Source organism: Microchirus variegatus (genome assembly GCF_963457635.1).
Source record: "Microchirus variegatus genome assembly, chromosome: 7".
Lineage (NCBI taxonomy): Eukaryota > Metazoa > Chordata > Actinopteri > Pleuronectiformes > Soleidae > Microchirus > Microchirus variegatus.
In genome coordinates, this window is record NC_139808.1 from 818,528 (window position 1) to 827,351 (window position 8,824).

The window sequence follows — 8,824 nt, forward strand, 5'->3', positions numbered from 1 at the left end:
CTCTGCACAATGATATTAATAATAATACACACAGCACATGCTCAAAGGAAGTTAATACTCAGCTGCAAAAACAAGCTGTATAAAAAAGGGAAAAATCACAATTTAATTGTTTTGGCATAAGCACAAACAAATACACTTGGATAATCGGTCGGTTTTTTTTCTTTTTTTGTTGTTGACCTGAGGGCCATCCTCATCGAGGAGGCTAAATTTAAATGTTCACACAGTCATGATATTGTGTTCCCTCAGGCATCAGACATTCCTCACAGGAACAACTCCTCTCAGCTGTTGGTGGGAGGATGGACGGATGAAAGAGGAAGAAAGAGAGTTTGGAGGATTGGATTTCACAGTTTCCTGTGTTTAAAAATCTTGTTTTTAAAAAAAAAAGAAAATATGAGTCACAACAACAACAGAAGTACTTCACCACTACACTCTTAGATATGAAAGTGCTAAGGAGAACCCCTTTTTATGGAACCTTTTTATAAAGGTGGAACCTTTTTATAAAGGTTCCACCTGGAACCTTTTTGGAGGGTTCTACCAAGAACCCTTTTAAAAGCCTTTATTCAGGAAAGGGGTTTTAAAGGGTTCTCTGGATCAAAATTCCATGCACATTTTTCAAAAAAAAATTCCATGAAAATTTTTCAGAAAAAAATTCCATGAAAATTTTTCAGAAAAAAATTCCATGAAAATTTTTCAGAAAAAAAATCCATGAAAATTTTTCAGAAAAAAAATTTCAGAAAAAAATGTCATGAAAATTTTTCAGAAAAAAATTTCATGAAAATGTTTCAGAAAAAAATTTCATGAAAATGTTTCAGAAAAAAATTTCATGAACATTTTTCAGAGAAAAAAATTCTGAAAACAATTTCATGACAATTTTACAGAGAAAAAAATTCTGAAAACAATTTCATGACAATTTTTCAGAGATAAAAATTCTGAAAAAAATTTCATGAACATTTTTCTGAAAAAAATTTCATGAACATTTTTCTGAAAAAAATTTCATGAACATTTTTCTGAAAAAAATTTCATGAACATTTTTCTGAAAAAAATTTCATGAACATTTTTCTGAAAAAAATTTCATGAACATTTTTCTGAAAAAAATTCTGAAAACAATTTCATGAAAATTTTTCTGAATTTTTTTTTCAGTTTTTCCTGAAAAAATAATTCATTTAAGTGTTTATGAAAAAATAATTCATGAAACTTTCTGAAAAAAACATTCATGAAACTTTCACCCGTATACAGGGTGCAATTCGTCCAAAATTCGCCAAAATTCCTAAATTCAAAATGGCTGACCTCCTGTTGAGTTGAAGACATGGTTCCAATTGACTTTTTTTGTTCGTCTTGGGCTATTACACCTTCCCACCAAGTTTTGGGTAATTTGGTGGAACTCAGTTTTCACCTTAGGGGTCACTATAGAGCCCTTGGGCAACGTACAGGTCCAAGAACTATGCCAATATTATATAACATCTTCTCAACCACTTTAGAGCGCTTTTGACAACACAACAGCAGATCTTACTTAGAATGATATTTGAAACAAAACTAACGTCGCATCGCATGGATTTTTGAGGGACTACTTTCTCAGCACTATATTTCTGGCAGCGGAATCAGTCCGCCGCTGCCGGAAGTATGACGCGCTGCTGCTGCTGAGACATAAATCCTTCAAATTGCAAGGTTGGTTTTATTTCAATCAACACAGATATGTTCATCAATAGTCTGCCGTTACAATCGATTTGCCTCAGGTGCACTGTGGAGTCAGTATGAGTGTTTCTAATGCCATGCTAACTTGTATCATTGACTTGCACTAGCCATAGCATCAGCGAACTCGAATGAAAGAAGAACTGAATGAAATTTCTTAAAAACGTCTCCAGACGTCTCCATCACACCGGCTGAGTTGGAAAATAGGTCTTATGTCCAAAATTCAGAACTATCACTTTAAGAGTAAGAATCATCAGGCTTCAGCCTCCTTGTACGGAGTTCTTTCAGGAGCTTTATCGGGTATATTTTACAAAAATATTCTAGGGACACCCTTAAAAACATCTCATCGTCGTTAAACATAACTGAAGAAGCACCTGATCCTGGAGGAGGAAAAGCACAGTTTGCTCAAAATGCATGTATTGGTTCATTAAATGTTTGACTTGAAATAGGAAAAAAATTAAATTCAAATAATAATAGACACCGTTTAGTGCACAATAAGATATTTTCATAGCTTCATTTTAATATTAGAATTACATTGACTTTTACATTTTTGCACAAATCCACACTCTATAATTGATAAAATCCAGGGGTAAAATTCACCGAGTGGTCCAGGCTCACTTTGTTTTGGAGTGTGTGTGTGTGTGTGTGTGTGTGTGTGTGTGTGTGTGTGTGTGTGTGGTGAGATAAGAACGAATGATGAGCCAAATGTTTCCGAAAAAAGTCCAACGAAACCTCAAGTGGCGTGGTACGATAAGACGCCTCGATGTGTGTGTGTGTGTGTGTGTGTGTGTGTGTGGTGTGGACACAGGAAGAAAACAAAAAAAAACATACAAACTTTCACAAACTTTCTCAAACCGAGACAAAAACACGTCCAAAAAAATAAATCTGGCGACGGTTTGACCTTCATCTGTGCGTTCGTATCACAAATAAAGAAAGTCTCTACGACAGCAGTGAGTTCCTCGAGTCGTGCTCGATAAAGTCAAGAGTAAAGAGAACCTGCAGCTCCAGGGTTTGTGTTGTTGTTGTTGTTTTTCTTGTTTTTTTCCATGCTCAAGCATGTTTGGCACTCGTTTTTTTTCGATTCGTAAATTGAAATATAATAAAAAGTCACACAAAGTTAGTCCGCTCTGAACCGACCGTGTATGTAAACGCACAACTCTTTGTCACACGGGGGGGGGGGGGGGGGGGGGGGTGGGGGGGGGATGTACAGCTCGGCAGAACCTATACACAAATACACAGTCGTTTTTACACTTTCGTACCAGACAAAAACAACAAGAAAAAACAACGAAAAGGGAAAAAATAAATAATAAGAAGAAGAATAAGAAGAAGAATACACATACATATTACAGATTTCTTTTTCTTTTTAAAAACAGAGATCTATCTTGTAGCACGGAGAGAGAGAGAGAGAGAGAGAGAGGAAGTCAAGGCTTACGACATGGGAGATAAAACCGATAACCACGGATGAACATGATATGGTTTGTCTTTAGCTTATTACTGAAATATGACTGAATTTGTGTGTTTTTTTTCTCTTTGTTTAAATGGTGTGCACTTAGCTATACAAGTACACACAAATAAAACACAAAAGGGAAGTTTGTTTCCACATTCTTCAGCACGATGACAGGAAATGGCAGCTGATGAGATCAGTCATCGCAGACACATGGCACCGTAATGACAAACACACTTCTTTTTTTTTTTACTCATAACATTCCACGCTTCATGATTCAACACTTTTTTTTTTATATAACATCTTCTCGACCACTTTAGAGCGCTTTTGACAACACAACAGCACATGATTCACTGCGAGTCGGGAACACTTCCACAATTTGGGCAAAACATGCTTCATTGTGTTGGGGAAGTCTTTTGTTGGGGGGGCGATGGATGCAACTCGCGTCCGTGTGCTCGGCTTAAAATGAAAGACTGTAAACAAAACAGGAGGAAGCCACCTGGCTGGGCATGATTTGAATATACAAATTCCCCTGACCCACACCCGAGCGGTGACTCCTTGGAGCCTTGCCTGGTTGCCTGGCAACCGCTCTCCAGCAGGTTTTTTTTATATATATATATATGTACCAAACAAATGACATATAAGGTGTTCATTTGTGAGGCTACATGGAGAGTGAGCTAAGCTAAGTGGCGTCTGACTGACCAAATAAGCATATTTCACTTTCATTTTGACTATTATTTTCTTTTTTCCCCCACCAACACATAACAGCAGCATGAAAAGGCACAGTGAGACATTTCCTCACATCAGGGACAGGTGATCACATGTGTTCAGCAAACACACACAGAGCAAAACCCTTTTATTAAACAAGCCGTTCAATGACTCCACTTTGGGGAAGTAGGCGACAGGAGCTCGTTATCTGAATTTGTGGCTTCTCGAGCTGCAGATTACAACAACCCGGCGGCTCCTTTTAACCCTTTTACAGAATCACACCTCCAGATAAACATTACGGTTTATGGCGGTGGGAGACCTGCCTTTTGTCCTCGAGCGCACCGAGGTCAACCGAGGTCAAACGAGGGGCATTAATGACGAACGCTCTGAGGAAAAAACAAAACCCAGCCATTTAATGGTATCTGTTAGCTTTGATTGCTAATCTGTAAACACGGCGAGTATGTCGTAACGATGCTGTGATCACGCCTGCACGGTTTGGGTGAGGTTACGGCGTCATAAAATCAACACATATGACACATTTCACTTTTTTCTTTTTTCTTTTTTTTTAAATGACAATGTAAAAAAATACCCCGCTTTGATTCCTGTATAAAACATCACGACTGGTTTTAATACAATAGAATTTAATGTAAGTAAGGTTATACTTACTGTATGGCACTGTTAATGTGAGAAAACAAACAAAAACAAGCGTCTAACAATCAAAACAGGCATCTTTTTTCCCCCTTATTTTCTTTTTGAAACTTCCGTAGCTAAAAAAAAGAAAACATTGTACCTGGAATAATAGGAATAATAATAATAATAATAATAAGACTGCTGATTCACAGAAGAACAGGCGGTTTGAAACACGTTAAGCCCATAACTCTATAGACACACTTTTACACATTGGTCTGATTTAGATCAACAAAAAAAACAATAAATCAACTCTTATTGCAAAAATGTAAACAACCCTCCGATGACTCATAACAAATATTATCTTTGCGAGTACAGTCAAAATGTCAGTTCAGGGTCGAGTCAAGATAAGGCCCTTTTTTGACCTTGTGTTTTTTTTATTTCTTTTTTATCATCAAAATTATGGAAATCAAGCAAAAAAAAATACAAACCGTCAACGTCTGATTTTAGGTTATTGAACGACTTGTGGTCAGTTTCACTGTGGCTGTTACATGAGTGTTAGTTTACTCTATATTTACATCATTTCAAAAATAAATATTTCGCTTTTTCACGACAGAGTAATTGCTGGTTTCTGTGTTTTATATAACAGGAAATTAACAAAGCTGTTCAAATAATAATAATAATAATATAAGAAAGTTTCACTTCCTGTTTCTCTCTTACTTTTTAGGAGTGAACATGAATTCATGTTTTGTCTTGTATTAACGCAGATACCAAGTCCAGGTTCAACAAAAGTGATACTGGGCATTGTTTTTATTATTGTTTGTATTATTTGCAGACAGTTGGAGGATAAAGGTCTTACAGAGAGATTAGAGATTATTGAGTTTGTCGTCTTGGAATTAAATGGAATTAAATTGTAGTTTCTTTTGCGCAGAAGCCAAAAAAAACCAAAAAAACACGTCCTTATCAGATGTTGACAATTTGCATTTTTGTCTCTCATTATTCTGTTAAACAAACAAACAAACATCTGACACATGTATAAATCTAGAACATTTAGGCTTTTGTCTGTCAACAAAACAAAGGGGTGATGATATCATCATCATCATCATCATCATCATCATCATCATCATCATCATCATCATCATCATCATCGTCAGGGCCTGTGCTTCTTCTTCCAGAAAAGCCATGAAAACAATCTGTGTGAAATGGAACTTTGGCCGAGTTAAAGTGAAACGTTCTCAGAAAAAAAATGGACACATTTACACCATTTCTACTGTGTGCAGGGAAGAGGAAGAGGAGGAAAACAAACATAAACAAACATAAACAAACGCAGAAGAACACAACGATGCTACTTCTATTAACGACGCGGTAAAAGATCTGACATGGAGAAACTACACGAGCTACTGTTCTGTTAGTATTTACACGTACTGTAGCAGCTTTAAAAATCACCCTAAACTGGGATTATCACACTACAACAACAACAACGACGACAACAACAACAACGCGACCGTTCTCTTAATCTCTCGCTCTGAAATCGATGCAGATGAGGTGGAATGTGTGTTTTCTTTTTTATTATTAAGTTTAATTTCTATCGTCTCCTTATGTCGTCCTCTGTTAAATCCTAATGGCACATTTTTTTTATTATTATTATTGTTATTTAAGTCACCAGTACAGTTTGCAATTAAGTTTTGGCACATAAAATATAAATACAAGTCTTTCTCTCTTTTTCTTAAAAAATAGAATCACACACACACACACAGTTTATAATAACAGTGACACACACACACACACACACACCAGTTTCTCCAGTGATAATTCGAGGTGAAACTTTGGTCTCCGTATTAGCCTTATATATCAACTGGATTACAAAAAGAACGCTGGTCATCACATGGAAAAACTGAACCGTTACAAAAGAAAAAAGAAAGAATAAATAAATAATCGGAAATAAATAAATAAATATACGACTCATCAAAAAAAAAAGAAATCCTCGATGCATAACGTTTGCATCAAAACAAGCGGAGCACTCACACCTGATCACCGACACATTTAAATGAGAGGTTTACAGCTTCACGCCACTCAAACCTCAACTACACTGTGGACTAGTGAAGGATTCTGTCCTCCTGCTTTGTGGCAAAAGGAGCTGAGAGTAGTGACAGAGCGCGTCCTAGTGGCCGAGGGTCGAAAGTGCAATGTGACGAGCTTTTAAAAATGCTGTGGACCTTCCGGAAAAAGGTCTGCGATGATCTGCAGGAGATGCGATCGTGACAATGATATGCTACCTTTGTTTTTTCTCCCCCCCCCTGTTTGCTGCATGTGGACAGGAGTGAGCCTCAGCTTAGTTAATCCATGTGTGCTGCTTCTACCATAGTTTATAGCTTTAAAGGTCCAGTGTGTGACGTGTAGGAAGGAAACTAGACATGAGTATGTTTGGTTTTGTAGGACTTTGATTAAAGGGGCCATATTATGCAAAATCAACGTAAATTTTTTTTTTTTTTTAATACTTATATTTGGGACTCTGGAGGTCCTATGAGTAAGCAAAGTGTGAAAAAAGTTAAGTACAGGAGATAAAACACGCGATGTTGACTTCCTCACTCATTGCTACGTCACAATGGCACATTCCTGGAATACTTGTCTCGCGTAGCTCCGCTTTGTGCCTAAAAACCTGGAGAATGCAGGTAGAGTTTAGATTCTCTGCCCGAGCCCGAGCCCAACCCGTCCCGTGGGTCAAGCATTGATGCCTGATCGAGCATTTGTGTTTTTTCCCTCCCTCGTCGCGTTCGCGTGGCATGTTACAGCACGTCGTATTGTGTGAAGGTGCCAAAAACCTGCGGCCACGAACGCATCATTTAAAAACCAGGAAGCGTATCGTCATCGGCAACATACGCGTTCATGGAATCGTACCTCAGCCGCTCTGTAGTTGTTGTAAATGAGACTGTTGCAGCAGGTACAACAAGCGCCCGCTCTGGGGAGGACGTGGACGTACGTGTACATTTACGACTCACGTATTAAAAAATTTGTCAGTTTAAATCACGCTCGGACTCGTAATTACAGTTAATGTATCGGGCAAAGCTCGGACACAACGTGCACGGGCTCAGGTTTGGTCGGGCTTGATTTTTTTTGGGCCCGATCAAAGCTCTAAGTGCAGACGAGGACAATAGTATCAGGAAGAGCGGAAGTCGACGAAGTGTTCTATTCTTGGCTGCAACGATTACTCGAGATTTCATTTTATTCCCATCTCTCACGGCCTGTTCAGGGATCATCGTTCCACACGGACCGTTTTAGCAGACGCACACACCGCACGTCTTAAACAAGAAGCCAACATGGTGCAGTGTAACCACCGCAAACAGCACGTCCTCAATGATTCAGCATTTGAGCGCAAAGTATCCAGTTGCTAACACCCTAACGTAAACATTGATGTTAGCTGATTTTATGTAGCTTACTAGCGCTGCAGCTATCGAAAAATAATTGGTTGAATACTCAATTCCAAAAATATTCGATAGCGGCAGCCCGACAGTGCAGCACAGAGTTCTACACAAACTTCCAGCCTCAATGGATTTACATTTTATGATGGCTTTTCCAAATGCTAACTGATGTTAGCATTAAGGTATTTTGACCAAAGCATGTCACAGACATGTTCATTAGGACACCAGGGGAACTAGGTTCACTTATGGTATAAAATATAGGTAGAAATATGGTATAATACGAGTCCTTTAAACCTTTTCTTACTGGTCAATGTCTTATTATATGGCACTAATGTTTCTACAGCAGCATTTCTTATTTTGAAGCACAGGCCACCGTAGTTTCCTGATGTGCTTGGGGAGTAAACAGAGGGAGTCACAATCTTACACACTGGACCTTTAAGGCTAATTCTCCAAATATCTTCTACCTTCTTCTTGTCTTTTTTTTTTTACGATCTCAAACTCGATTTGGACAACACAACTCTCAAATATGATAAAATACAATTCCATAGGATTGTGTGCAAAATGCTCTACAGGCATAATAGTAAGAAAGAACGGCCTCGTCGACTCGGCCACAACGTTAGACTCAGGTGCTCGTGATGAGGTATGAATACGAGGCCGGAGACTCGGCTCAATCATTAACCTTCCCCCAAAAATGCCAACTGCTCTAAGCCTTCTGGAATGTGGGTCACATTTCTGACTCTTACAGTGTTTCAGTAAAAACAACAAATACAACGTATGAATGTCGTGTAACTGAAGATGGTTCTAAAGAATTAAAACTTGCTAATACATTATGGCGATGAATACTTTCAACTGAAAACAGAGGCCACTGCTTTAAGCATAAAATCACACATATGTGATTTCCATGTACACTAGCGTTCAAAAGTTTGGGGTCACTTAG